We start from the raw sequence: 14,030 nt of genomic DNA, 5'->3' as shown, positions 1-14,030 counted from the left end.
CTTACAGCTGCAGGTTATTGGGTGTATGAGGTTAACTAGGAGGTATGTGACAACTATATTTTTTAATCCAAAATATGAAATTTCAACACTGTCATTCCCATCCCAATTTGTGAATTTCTAACTATAAAATTATGTGCAAACATAACAGAAAATGTGCAAAGGAAATGAACAGGCAGGTCACGCAAAAGGAAATTCACATGGCTCAAACATAAAAGAAAAAAAGAGAGAGATGTCCTATCTAATTTATAATAGGAGACATAAAAACTAAAATTACAAACAGACACCCTTTTCCTTTATCAGTTGAGCAAAGATCAAAAAGTTCAACTACATTGTCTTGAAGAGAGTGAAGTGTAAATATAGGCAATGCTGATGAGAATGTAGATTGTTGCAATTTTTATGGAAAGCACTTGTTATATTTATTAAAAATTTAAATGCATATATCCTTTGATCCTGAAATATCATTTCTAGGATTTTTGAGAGTAGGCTTTCTTTTTTTAGAGCAGTTTTAGGTTCACAACAAAATTGAGAGGAAGGTACAGAGTTCCCATATATCCCCCTGCCCCCATACATGAGTAGCCTCCCCACTATCAACATACTCACCAGAGTGGTGCATGTTATAATCAATGAACCTACACTGACACATCACCATTACCCATCCATAGTTTACATTAGGGCTCACTCTTGGTGGTGTACATTCTATGGGTCAGACAAAAGTATAATCTGTATCCACCATTATAGTATCATACAGAGTATTTTTGCTGCCCTAAAAATCCTCTGTGCTCTCTGCCTATTCATCCTTCCCTTCCTTCATTTCTTTTTAGTTTGAATAATAGTCTATTGTCTGGATGTACCACAGTTTATTTATCCATTCACCTACTGAAGGACATCTTGGTTGCTTCCAAGTTTTGGCAATGATGAATAAAGCTGCTGTAAACATCCATGTGTAGGTTTTTGTGTGGATATAAGTTTTCAACTCCTTTGAGTAAACACAAAGGAGCACCATTGCTGTATCATACGGTAAGAGTATGTTTAATTGTGTAAGAAACTGCCAAACTGTCTTCTAAAGTCATTGTACCATTTTGCATTCCCACCAGCAATGAATGAGACTTCCTGTTGTTCCACATCCTCACCAGCATTTGGTGTTGTCAGTGTTTTGGATTTTAGCCATCCTAATAGGTATGTCACTTCTAGGAATTTAAGCTATATATATACACTCTCATATGTGTAGAATGATAAATATATGCAAAGATATTTATTGTAGTATTGTTTATAATAGCAAAAGACTGGAAACTATAGTCCAGCATTAGGGCATTAGTTGAATAAATTAGGGTACTTCTGGGAAATGGAAGAGAAAGGATGAGGCAGTTCTACATGCACCAATTTGGAAGCATGCTTTAATATGTAGAACGAAAAAAGCAAGTTGCGTGACTGAGTGTATAGCCTGCTATATTTGTCTAAAAATAAAAATATAAATACACACATTCATATGCTCTTATGTATTCACAGAATATCTTTGGAAAGATATGCAAGGAACAGTGGTTGCCTCTGAGGAGAAGAGAATGACTGGAGTAAAAGGGTATGTGTTCTTTTGTAACTTTTGGATTTTTCACCATCTATTCACAAATAAGTTAAAATGATTGATAAAAATTAAGAAAACAATAAAAGATAACCTTCTATGTAGAAAAAAAAAGAAAGAAGAAAATTTTAGATACCAAACGATTACCTAAAGGAAAAAATGTGGTTGGCAGGTTCTTCCAAATTTTTAAAAAACAAGTAATTTCCATGGTATATAAACTGTTCCAAAGCATAGAAAAATATAGACTTCTTATTTCATTTTATAAAATTCATTAGCCCTGATATTTAAGTCTAACAAAGATAGCCACAAAAGCAAACATAAATATCAACATATAAATGGAAAATTTATAACTAAAACAACAGCAAATCATATTCAGCAGAATATTGAGGGACTTAAAAAACCATATTACTAAACTAACATGATAAGAATAAAATGGTCACATTATACAATGCAGTACCCTGAAAAAGAACATATATATAAAATCATCAGCTAACATCATATTTAACAGTGAACCACTAGAGACATTCTTATCTAAAACAGAAATAAGATGAAGATGCTGGTCATCACTGCTATTGTTACACATTGTGCTGGAAGTCCTAGCCAATGGAAGAGACAAGAAAAATAAATGAGGTGTAGTTATCAGCAAGAAAAAGATAAATTATCATTACATGCAAAGGGTATTCTTGTCTACCTAAAAGACCAACGAGAGTCAAGTAAAAAAATAATGAAGCAATAAGAGAATTCTACAAGGATGTTGAATGCAAAATTGACAAAAACAATAGTTCTCCTGTATACGAAGGCAGAGAATACACTGCCAAAAAATGGCATTAATAATTGCAATAAAAATATGAAATACCTGGAATCAAATTAAAAGAAATGTGCAAGACAAATGTGAAATAGTAACAAACCTTACTGAGGGAGAAATAAGAAGACTCAAATAAAATGGAGAAATATTTTCCTAGATGTGAAGATCAATTAGTAATAAATCATCATCATAATAACGATGTAATTAGTCTCTTGATATGTAACAAGTTCTATGTCAAGCAATTTATACAGATGACCACACAACTTTTTGAAGGTTTTTTTTGGTTTTCTTTTTAAACAAATGAAGAAGCTGTGGCCTAGAGAGAAGCAATTTGCCCAAAATCAGAGCAGGATCTGAATTCTGGCAATTCGTTTCCAAAGCACATGCCTAACAGCCAAGTCAGTTCTTGCGCATTAATCCATAAATCCAACATAATTCCAACTAAACCCCCAAAGGTTTTTTTTTTGTTAAACTTACTGAAGTGAATCTAGGATGTATGATAAGAAAGAAAGAAGCTGAGGATTATTTGGTAATTGTAGCCAACTAAATATGAAGCTTCCCATACATGCTCCCCCAAACTACACAGATTACAAAAAGAACAAAACCACACAAATTCCATACTTAACATAATTACAATCCTCAAATTATCAGTAAATAAAAAAATAAACACCAATTTCTACCAGAGCTATCTTTCTAGCTTCTCTCATGGACTTTGAGCAGAATCAGGGAAGCAGGACTCCAGAAAAGCTGTGAAAATAAAAGAAGGGGAGAAGGTGAGTCTAAAATTGACCTAAAATTACATCAGAAAGAAGGAGAACTTATGGATGAAAGTATATAAAGTGGCCGGCCTTGTGGCCAAGTGGTTGGGTTCACGTGCTCTGCTTCGGCAGCCCAGGGTTTCACCCGTTTGGATCCTGGGCACGGACATGGCACTGCTCATCAAGCCATGCTGAGGCAGCGTCCCACATGCCATGACTAGAAGGACCCACAACTAAAAATACACAACTATGTACTGGGGGGCTTTGGGGAGAAAAAGGAAAAATAAAATCTTTTTTTTTTAAAAAAAGAAAGTATGTAAAAAAAAGCATTCTAGTGGATCAAAACACTGACTACAGGGAAAGAACTTAAAAATGAGCAAGACTCAAGGTAATTGCCTCAAAAATGGAAAAGGAGAAGAGAAGTGAGTTTAAAAAGAAAGGAAAAGTATTCTTTGGAGATTTGGTGGTACAGAGAAAAAGAAGAAAGAGAGAGAAATTTAGGATCCTGCAAGAACCAAAATCAAAGATCATAAAATCATTTTCTCCTCCCTTGAAAAAGAAAGCCATCCACTAAAGATATTGCACTTCACTATGCTGACAAGGGAGGGCACTCTTGAACTAGCAATCTTGTAACCTAACTCTAAATCACAAACCCTGTTCATAGGATGCATAGAGTTTTCATCAACACAAAATTATTACACGTAGAACAGAAAGGAAAATAAAAACATTTCAGCTGATAAAAATTCCTTCCTCAAAAAATGACCACAAAGCAGAAGAAAATTGTAATGCAATACACAAAATTAAACTGAATATCAGGGCCTGCCCAGTGGCGCAGCGGTTAAATTTGCACATTCCACTTTGGCAGCCTTGGGTTTGTTGATTCGGATCCCGCATGTGGAGCTACACACGGCTATCAAGCCATGCTGTGGTAGGCGTCCCACATATAAAATAGAGGAAGATGGTCACGAATATTAGCTCAGGGCCAATCTTCCTCAGTAAAAAGAGGAGGGTTGGCAGCAGATGTTAGCTCAGGGCTAAATTTCCTCAAAAAAAAAAAAAATTAAACTGAATATCTCCAAACAAGTATTTGGGATATGAAAAACACTTTGAATCAGAAATTAACAAACTAAGAACAAAATAGACCAAAAAATAAGAAGGGAAGCAAGCTGATTGAACTCAAGAAGGAAATGGAAGAAAACAAAAATCATCTCAGAATTGAAAACTAAATGACAAAGTGCCCAAAGGAGAGTAGTTTCATGTAAAAAGTTTAATAAGCAGCATTGAAAAGGAGCAGGAAAACAACCAAATGAATAAAAATGAAAAAAAGAAAGAAGTAAAAAGGGCCAGAGTAAATGGCTGAAATGGAAGCTGGGTGATGAAGGCCCACAATTCTTATAATTGGAGAAGCAAATGAAAACAACAGACCAGAATGAATATTTCATCCTATAATCCAGAAAAAATTCCAAAAGTAAAAATAATCTGAATCTACTATTTAAAGATCCCACAGCTACTTGAGAAAATTTACAGAGAATGATCAATTCTAAGACATATCATAATAAAATGATGAGACTTTTAAAGATAAAGGAAAAATACTCAAAGCCTCCAGGTAAAAGACCAAATAACTTGCAAGGACAAGAGAATTAGACAGCACCAGACTTCAGATTTCTCCAAAGTCACATACAAAGTAAGGCATCTTTGGAGCAGCCCCCAAAAACAAACAAACAAAACCCAAAAAAACAGAAGAACAAGAAACTCAAGGAAAGAAAGTGTGAACTAAAGATTTTATAACCAGCTAAGCTGCCTGTGTTAGTTTCCCAGGACTATTATAACAAATTACCACAAACTTGGCTTAAAACAATTGACATTTATTCTCTAGAGTTCTGCAGGCCAGAAATCTGAAGTCAAGGTGTCAGCAGCATTGATTTCTTCCGGTGGCTCTGAAGGATAATCTGTTCCATGCCTCTCTCCCAGCTGCTGGTGGCTGCCCAGCTGCTGGTGGCTGGTATTCTGTGGCTTGCAGCTGCATTAACTCCATTCCCTGTCTCTGTCTTTATGTGGCCTTCCCCTCTGTGTCTCTGTGTTTAAAATCTCACCCTCTTTTCTCTATAAGGACACTAGTCATTGGATTTAGGGCCCATTTTAAATCCAAGATAATCTCATCCCAAGATCCTTAATTAAGACCCTATTTCCAAATAAGTGGATATTCACAAGTAACAAGGGTTAGGACTTGAACATCTCTTCTTGTGTGACATTATTCAACCCACTATACTGTCCTTCGAGTATCAAGACTATAGAAAAATTGTTTTGAACATGAAAAAGCTTGGGAAATACTGAACTTATGAGCCCTTCTTGAGGAATATCTTAGAGGATGAACTTCAACTAAAGATGATTGAGAAATCTTTAGCAAAAGGACTGATAGCGAGCACTGAATAACACAGAGTTTAAATTTAAGACCAAACCAACTTGGGAATGAGAGTTAAAGAGTAATACATAAATGTGATATGTTCTAAGTAAAAATTTAAGCAAGTAAAATAGGAGGAGAAGGGAGAAGGAAAGAAAAAGCAAAACAAGCTTACCGATTGTTATCTAGGTAATAGATGGGGATTAAAGGATATGAATGCAAACACACATCAAAACGTAAAAGGCAACTAGAATCAGTAAAGATAGAAGTCCGTAAGTAATCTCTAGAATAAAGATACAGACTTTCCTAAATACCAAAAGAAAATTTAAAAATAAATAAACCTGGATGGATTTAATTAATCTATGAAATAACAAGATTTCCAATTTGTCTAATAAAACAAGAGCAACTCTATTCTCTCTGTAAAAGAAAGGCTGAAAATAAAGGGATGTAAAAATGGAAATAAAAGAAAACAAGTTCTGTGATCACGATATCAGACAAGTAGTATTCAAGCCAAAAAAAGCGCTAAACATGAAGAAGTACACATTTTAAAATAAAAGCCACTTGGGCTATGTCAAACTAAAAAGCTTCTGCACAGCAAAGGAAACCATCAACAAAACAAAAATACAACCTAACAACTAGGAGAAGAAATTTACAAACCATATATCTTATAAGGGGTTAATATTCAAAATACGTAAATAACTCATACATCTCAACAACAAAAAAGCAAACAACTCAATTAAAATATGGGCAAAAGATCTGAACAGACATTTTCCCAAAGAATATATACAGTTGGCCAACAGGCACATGAAAAGATGTTCAACATCACTACTTATTAGGGCAATGCAAATCAAAACTACAATGAGGTATCTCCTCACACCCGTCAGAATGACTATAATTAATAAGACAAGAAAGAACAAGTGTTGGAGAGAATGTGAAGTAAAGAGAACTCATGTGATGGGAGTGCACTGGTGGGAGTGCAAACTAGCACAGCCACTATGGAAAACAGTATGGAGATGCCTCAGAAAATTAAAGATAGCACTACCCCATATGATCCAGCTACTCCACTGCTGGGTATTTATCCAAAGAACATGACAACACGAATGCATAAATATATATGCACCCTTATGTTCACTGTGGCATTATTCAAATAGCCAAGACTTGGAAACAACCTAAGTGCCCATCAAAGTATGAATGGATAAAGAAGTTGGTATATGTACACAATGGAAAACTAATCAGACATAAAAAAGATGAAATCTCGCCATTTGCAACAACATGGATGGACCTTGAGGGTATTATGCTAAGTGAAATAAGTCAGAGGGAGAAAGTTAAATACCGTATAATCTCACTTATAAACAGAAGATAAAAACAACAACAACAAAAAAGCACATAGATACAGAGAATAGACTGGTGGTTACCAGAGTTGGGGGGAGAGAGGAGGGCAAAAGGGGTAACTGGGCACATGTGTATGGTGATGGATAGTAATTAGTCTGGCTGGTGAACATGATGTAGTCTACACAGAAATCGAAATATAATGATGTACACTTGAAATTTATATAATGTTATAAACCAATGTTAATAAAAAATTAATAAAAACAAACAAAAACCTTTGAAAGTACCAAAGAAAAAAGTTTTTTATAAGCCGTAATTACCAATGACGATATAACCCTAGCCACTGTTGGAAGGCAAAAGGAACAGGAAACATGAGGAGAAACAGAAGCACACTGACAATAACGTACTTGAACACATTGTTGTTAATAGAAGACAGATCAAGATGGACTAAAATAAGGATACAGAAAATTGAAACAACAAAATCAATAAAGGAGAAATTATAGATATATACTGAACTTTACATCCTAATAATAGAGTCCTCACACGCCCATGTAAAATTCACAAGATATCATACCATATATTATGTCACAAAAAAGCATAAGTAAGTTCTATAAAATAGAATTATTATAAACCATGTTCTATGATTACAATGCAATAAAATTCAGAATTAATAACAAAATCAGGAGATAAAAAGAAGCTTTCATCAGAAATTTAAAACAAACTTTCTAGTAAATAACACTCGAGTAAAAGGGAAATTATAAAGAGAAATTACAGAATTTAATTAAATTAGATTTTAACATTAATTAATTAAAACACTACTTATCAGAATCTATAGGATGCATTTAAAGCAGTCATCAGAAGAAAATCATGGCCTTAAAACATATCAGTATAAGTGAAACAATAAAAGTTAATGAATTAAATTCTCAACTCAAAAAGCTAGAAAAAGAACCAAAAGGTAAAGCACAAGAAAGCACAAGGAAAAAATAGCAAAAATAAAAGCAGAAATTAATGAGATGGGGGATAGAGAAACAAAATATATAGATATAATTAATTTCAAAAATACTGTTTTTTTGGGGAAAAAATAAAGTCAAACCACTAACTTAATCAAGAAAATAAAAGTAGAAAGCTACCAAATATACAAAATTAAAAATGACAAGGTGGTAACATCTATTGAGAAGGAATTTATAAAACCATGAGACTATTTTGTAGACCACTATGCACATAAATTTGAAAACATTGATGAAATAGATAATTTTATAAGAAACTACTCTAACTAGAATTTTCTGGTGATAGACAACTTAGGCCAATTCCACAGGAAAAACAGAGAAAAGTATTAAGGAAATTGCCCACAAAAAAGCAGCAGGCTCAGATGTTTCCACAGAGAAAGTCTATCAAACCGTTAAAGACCAAATAGTCATAATTCTACATAAATTGTTCCATAACATAGAAAATGAAGAAAAACTCTCGTTCTTTTTATAAAGCCAGTATAACATTGATATATTATTGTTAAAAATAATATGAAAAAAATTACAGACCAATGTCACTTATTATCAATGCTAAGATACTATATGAGTTTGCTAGGGCTTTCATAGCAAAATACCACAGACTGGGTGGCTTAAACAATTTGTTTTCTCACAGTTCTGGAGGTTAGAAGTCCAAGATCAAGGTGTTGGCACGTTTGGTGTCTTCTGAGGCCTCCGTCCTTGGTTGCAGATGGCCACCTTCTCCCTTTGTCCTCACATGGTCTTTCCTCTGTGTGCATGTCTGTCCAAACCTCCTCTTATCTGATGACACCAGTCGTACTGGATTAGAGCCCACATTAAGGGTCTCATTTTAACTTAATTACCTCTTTAAAGACCTTATCTCCAGATATAGTAACATTCTGAGGTAATGGGGGTTACTACTTCAACATATAAATTTTAGGGGGACATAATTCAGCCCATAACAGATATGAAACAAAGTATTAGTAAACAGAATCTGATACTACATTAAGAAAACAATACATCATGTCCAAATACAATTTAATCCTGAAATGCAAGGTTGGTTCAATATTGGGAAATCCATTAATATAATATATCGTATTAGCAGATTTAAGGAGAAAAATAACATTATTTCCATAGAATCTGAAAAATCATTGACGAAATTAAATTCTTATTCCTGGTTTTAAAAATCACCAAGAAAAGTAAAATTTGTGGATACTTTCTTAATGTGATAAAAAATATATATATCTTAGTTCTAAACTATCATTTTACTTAAAGGGGAAACACGAGACATTTCTATTAAGATCAGGAACAGACAAGGATGCCCAGTATCTACGTCACTATTTAACATTGTACTAGGGGTATTACCAATGCAAATCAGAAAAGGAAATCAATTAGAGGCAGGAGAATTGGTAAAGAGAAGTAAAACTCTCTCTACTGCAGACAATATGAGAGTATCCCTAGAAAGCCTCAGAGAATCAACGATAAATGACTCAGACAACAAAAGTTTCATTAAGGCAGCAAAATATAATATCAACATATGAAAACTAAAAACCTTCAGATACATAAGAATTACCATTTAGACAATATAATATAGAAAATATATTTAGGAAGAAATATAAAAATAAATTTGCAAAATTTATAGGAGGATACTTTGAAGCACTTCTAAAAGATACAAACATGGATTTTAAACAAATAGAAATACACCCAGTGTTCTTGGATAGAACATCTCAGTATCATAAACACATCAGTTCTCTGTAAGTTAATGTATGTGTTTAACACAATGTCAATAAAAATACCAATAATCTTTTCTATGGAACTAAACAATTTGATACTGAAGTTCACATGGAAAGATAAACATGCAACTAGGAAAACATGGCCAAAAAATATAAAAAAGTATCCACCTTACTAGCAATTAAGTGCTAATTAAAACCATGAGATACCAGTCTCTCCCTATTAAATTAACCAATTATATTGACCAATATATTAAATGAACCAATATCTTTAAAAATACAATACCCAGTATTGTGGAGAATATAAGGAAATAGCACACTCATACACCTATTGGTGGAATTCTTAAGTGTACAATCTTTTTGGAGAACTATTTGACAACATATTTATAAAAAATTGAAAAATATGCTTCCTTTTAATGTTTCACTTCTAGGAACTTAGCCTAGAGAAAGTGTTAGGAATGTGCAGCAACCTAAATGGCCCATAGTTGAAGATTCATAAGATAAGCTATGTCACCTCCCTACAATGGACTACTTTGAGGCTATTAAAAATCAGGCAGAAGAATAATTAAATTAATTTTAATTAATCTTTTAATTAAAAAAAGAAACCTCAGGGGCCAGCCAGGTGGTATAGCAGTTAAGTTCGGGTGCTCCATGTCAGCAGCCCAGGATTTGCTGGTTTGGATCCCAGGTGTGGACCTACACACCTCTTATCAAGCCATGCTGTGGCAGGCGTCCCACATAAAGTAGAGGAAGATAGACACAGACGTTAGCTCAGGGCCAGTCTTCCACAGCAAAAAGTGGAGGATTGGCGGCAGATGTTAGCTCAGGGCTAATCTTCCCCCCAAAAGAAAAAAGAAACCTCATATATTCCTACACGTATCCATTGATGTATCCATACCGAAGTTCAAATACCCAATTAAATATTTGAAATTAGGATGTGTATGTTAGTTGCATTTTCCTAAACAGCAGTACCTCATTTTACTCTCAGGATGTTTAGGGGTTGGGAGGAAGATGTGAATTAAGATACTGTCTCACTTTTTAGTCTTTTTTTGGACTGCATGAAATCTTCCTTTGGCTTAATCATAAGGATTATCATGCCTATTTACAAACCGTGTACTTCCTTATTAGACTGCCTGAGCAGCAGATTTCCAAAGCAGATTCCTTGAAATATAGTTCCAAATGATGTCAATGGGTTTAAATGAGATTAGAAAAAAAGCTAGTGGTGTTTCTGCAGCTAAATAAATTTTGGAAACACTTGTTAAAGTATAATTTTCAAAAAGTTACAAAGCATGACTATCTCACACAAATATAAAATCAAAATATCAAAGGTTTATTAACTAAGTTATTATTAATGAGGAATCCAGCAGGATGGTAAACCTAGTTCAAGGAGCATTTGAGGAACATGAGTGCATATGTCAATCAGGAAAGGCATTTTTTTAAATGTAGAATGAGATTACTACATTAGATCCAAACATGGTTAATTTCTCACAGGGCAATAAATGATAATTTGGGGGATTATCTTTACTCTAAGACAAATATAATTTGCTGCACTATCAGCTTTCTTCAAATTAATCTTCTTTAGAGTTGTAAAACATCCTAATCAATATTAAGGAGCAAGTCAAACAAAGGTTTTCTAGCAAGCTTTTTAGAAACTTTGAGCTGGACACTGAAATAGCATCCAGTAATCCCTTTTGCTTTTCTCCAAATTTTGGATAACTTTTCTTAATAAGCAGGTTAAGCCAAAGCTAAACAGATTTCTTTCCTACTGGATGTCTTCAGTTAATGTGTTAATATGCATATAACTGGTATGTTAAACAAGCAGTTCTTATAAAATACTCAAAATTCAATTTCATTTTTGTTTTCCACAGCCCTTATGAAGTTTATTGACCAGAGGTAACTTTCCCTTGTTCCTGGAAAAAAAGTCAGGTTAGGTGCAAAGGCTTTCTACTTTTCTTAGGTTGACAGACAGTTTTAATTTGGCACCATATCTCCTTTCCTTCCCCAGTGTGGATCAGGGCATGTGGTTGGCTTCTTCGCTATTTCTCTGCTTGCCCTCAGCTGCTGCTTCTCTCTCAGTCTTCCTGCACCCCCATCCTCATCCAGTTCCTTGCACGCCCTCCAGTGTTGGAAAAGGAGGAGGGAGAAGTAGGAAAGCTCTTATTTGAACTGGTATGGTCTTCAGGCTGGTTTCTACTCTCTGGATGAGGCAGATATTTGGAACTGACTAATGAGTGAGGTGCCCTCAGTGTGTGATAGCTCGAGACCCTCAGAGTCCTGCTGCTGTGGAGCCTAGTTCCCCTGATCCAGGCTGGTGCATTTCTATTCAGGATGCTCACTTGGTCCTCCTTCCTCAGCCCCTAGGAATCCAGCTTTGGCCTCCAGCATCTTGCAGCAAATCTGTAGGACTTGAGATGACCACATGAAAACTCCCTCTCTGGCATGACTACGTCTGGTCCACAGGAACCATTTTTGCACCCCTGCCCTGTCAAACTCTGGGACTGCACGCTGATCCCAATGCAGCCACCCTCATCTTGTGCACACAGCCCACTTTAGCTTCCTAAGTGCTGGTTCTCCATGTCTCCAATTGCAGTGCATGCATTCCAGGCTCATTAACTGCCATACCATATAGTCACAGAATGAAAAGGTGGGTGGGGGGAGGATTCTTTTATTAAAGAAACATAATTCACTTTAGAGTCTAAATGCTCTATATTGTGCTAAGATATAGAGAAATAATGGTGGTATTTAGTTCAGGAATTCCTGGTAGACATCACATTATTTCTGTGTATGCATAATTATTAGATTCACACATATTTGCAACATGGGTAAAAAATGTGTGATATAACTTTTAGGAAGAGCACCCTTTTCAGCAGTTGAGGTGTGAAGAAGGCTAGTATAGAGGCTGGAAATATGGACCTGAGTCCCTGCTGTGCCAGTTGGTAGCTCTGAGACTGACTAAATTGCTTAAATTTCTTTGAGAGTCAATTTCTTCATCTGTAAAAATAGGCATACTACCTCTCACTGGGAGGCTTGCATTAGAAAGTAGAGCCCTCTCAAAATGTAGGCAACTCATTATTCTAGCATGCAAAATCTGTGCATTTGAACAAATGTGTAAGTTGCCTTCTTTAATTTCCAATTAGTTATCAACTTCATAGATTTGGCAGATGATAAAACACACTGGTCATTTGTCATCTTTGAGCATAAATTATTTATGGTGTCAAGATTATGGGCTAGTGTTTTTCTGACTGGCTGGCCTACAGGAGGTGAGCTCATGGTCTAGGGAGAGCCAAGGTGATGATAAGTACAATTTTCAACAAGTTGAAAATATGACTCTCAAACAAATATAAAATGAAAACATGTCAAAGATTTTATTCAACTTGATAATTAATGGAGGGACCAGTAAGATGACAAATCTGATTCAAAGGAGAATTAGAGGAATAGAGATTAATATAGCCAGCCCAAAGAATGCTGAAATGAATGTGCTAGTAGATACAAAACTGGTTTTTGTCCTAAAGGTCAGTAAAATTGTGACCTCTGGGGTTATCTTTTCTATCTGATAGAAATCTATGTGTGAAAGTGCTTCACAGTATCTGGGCTTTAATGAAATAATAAAGTCAAACATGATGCATTCCCTTAGATGACCAAATAATTCTTCGTTTCAAGTGAATTGACATGTCATCCACCTTTTTTTGCCTTTTGCGGCAATTGGGGCCTCTGGGAAACAGACACTGAGTACAAGTGGGTTACTGGGGGGATGTGGGTGGAATTGTGTCCTCCACAAAGGATATGTTGAAAGTCCTAATCCCTAGTGCCTGTGAATGTGACCTTATCTGGAAATACAGTCTTTGCAGATGTAATTAAGATGTAAATTGAGAAGAGGTCATACTGGAGTCGGGTGGGCCTTTAGTTCAGTAGGACTGGTGTCCTTATGAGAAGAAGAGACACAAGGAGAGATGCCATGTTCACGATGGAGGCAGAGACTGGAGTGATGTGGCTACAAGCCAAGGAACACCAGGACTGCTGGAGCCACAAGAAGCTAGGAGAGAGGCATGGAATGAATCACTCCCTAGAGCCTTCAGAGAGAGCATGTCTCTACCAACACCTTGATTGGAACTTCTAGCCTCCAGAACTGTGAGACAATAAGTTGCTGCTGTGCTAAGCCTCCCAGTTTGTGGTACTTTGTTATGGAAGCTCTAGAAAACCAATACAGGGGGTAAAGCTTGTGAAAGATATAACAGAGGAAGCAAAATTGAGCAGGGAAAGCTTTCAGATCACAATGCAGGCCTGACACATGTGGAAGGAAAGGAGGCAGGAAGCAGGATTGGTCAGGAAGAGCCTTCGAATGTGATGTAAATCTGACAAAGTCTTGGTCAACTCAACGGGAGCTCCAAAGCCAAGACAGTCCACTAAAGGAGTCTCACTTTGGGCAAATATGGTCACGCCCAGCCATT

The 14,030-nt window shown here is 35.6% G+C and overlaps 1 long non-coding RNA gene across 3 annotated transcripts in view; it reads left to right on the top strand.

The window, feature by feature from the left end:
• LOC123280586 (uncharacterized) overlaps positions 1-14,030 on the top strand; it is a 70,471-nt gene that overhangs the window by 49,010 nt on the left and 7,431 nt on the right. The window contains exons 3-6 of one of the 3 annotated variants that reach the window (XR_006519589.2): positions 1,095-1,176; positions 1,507-1,576; positions 11,451-11,475; positions 11,937-13,206. This is a non-coding gene — a long non-coding RNA (uncharacterized lncRNA). Of the gene's footprint in view, positions 1-1,094; positions 1,177-1,506; positions 1,577-11,450; positions 11,476-11,936; positions 13,207-14,030 lie in introns of those variants that run through there. The other 2 variants (XR_011501620.1, XR_011501619.1) reach the window with 2 other exon arrangements.

The sequence above is a fragment of the Equus asinus genome, chromosome 2, assembly GCF_041296235.1.
Source record: "Equus asinus isolate D_3611 breed Donkey chromosome 2, EquAss-T2T_v2, whole genome shotgun sequence".
NCBI classification, from domain to species: domain Eukaryota; kingdom Metazoa; phylum Chordata; class Mammalia; order Perissodactyla; family Equidae; genus Equus; species Equus asinus.
This window is presented reverse-complemented; position numbering and strand designations above follow the sequence as displayed.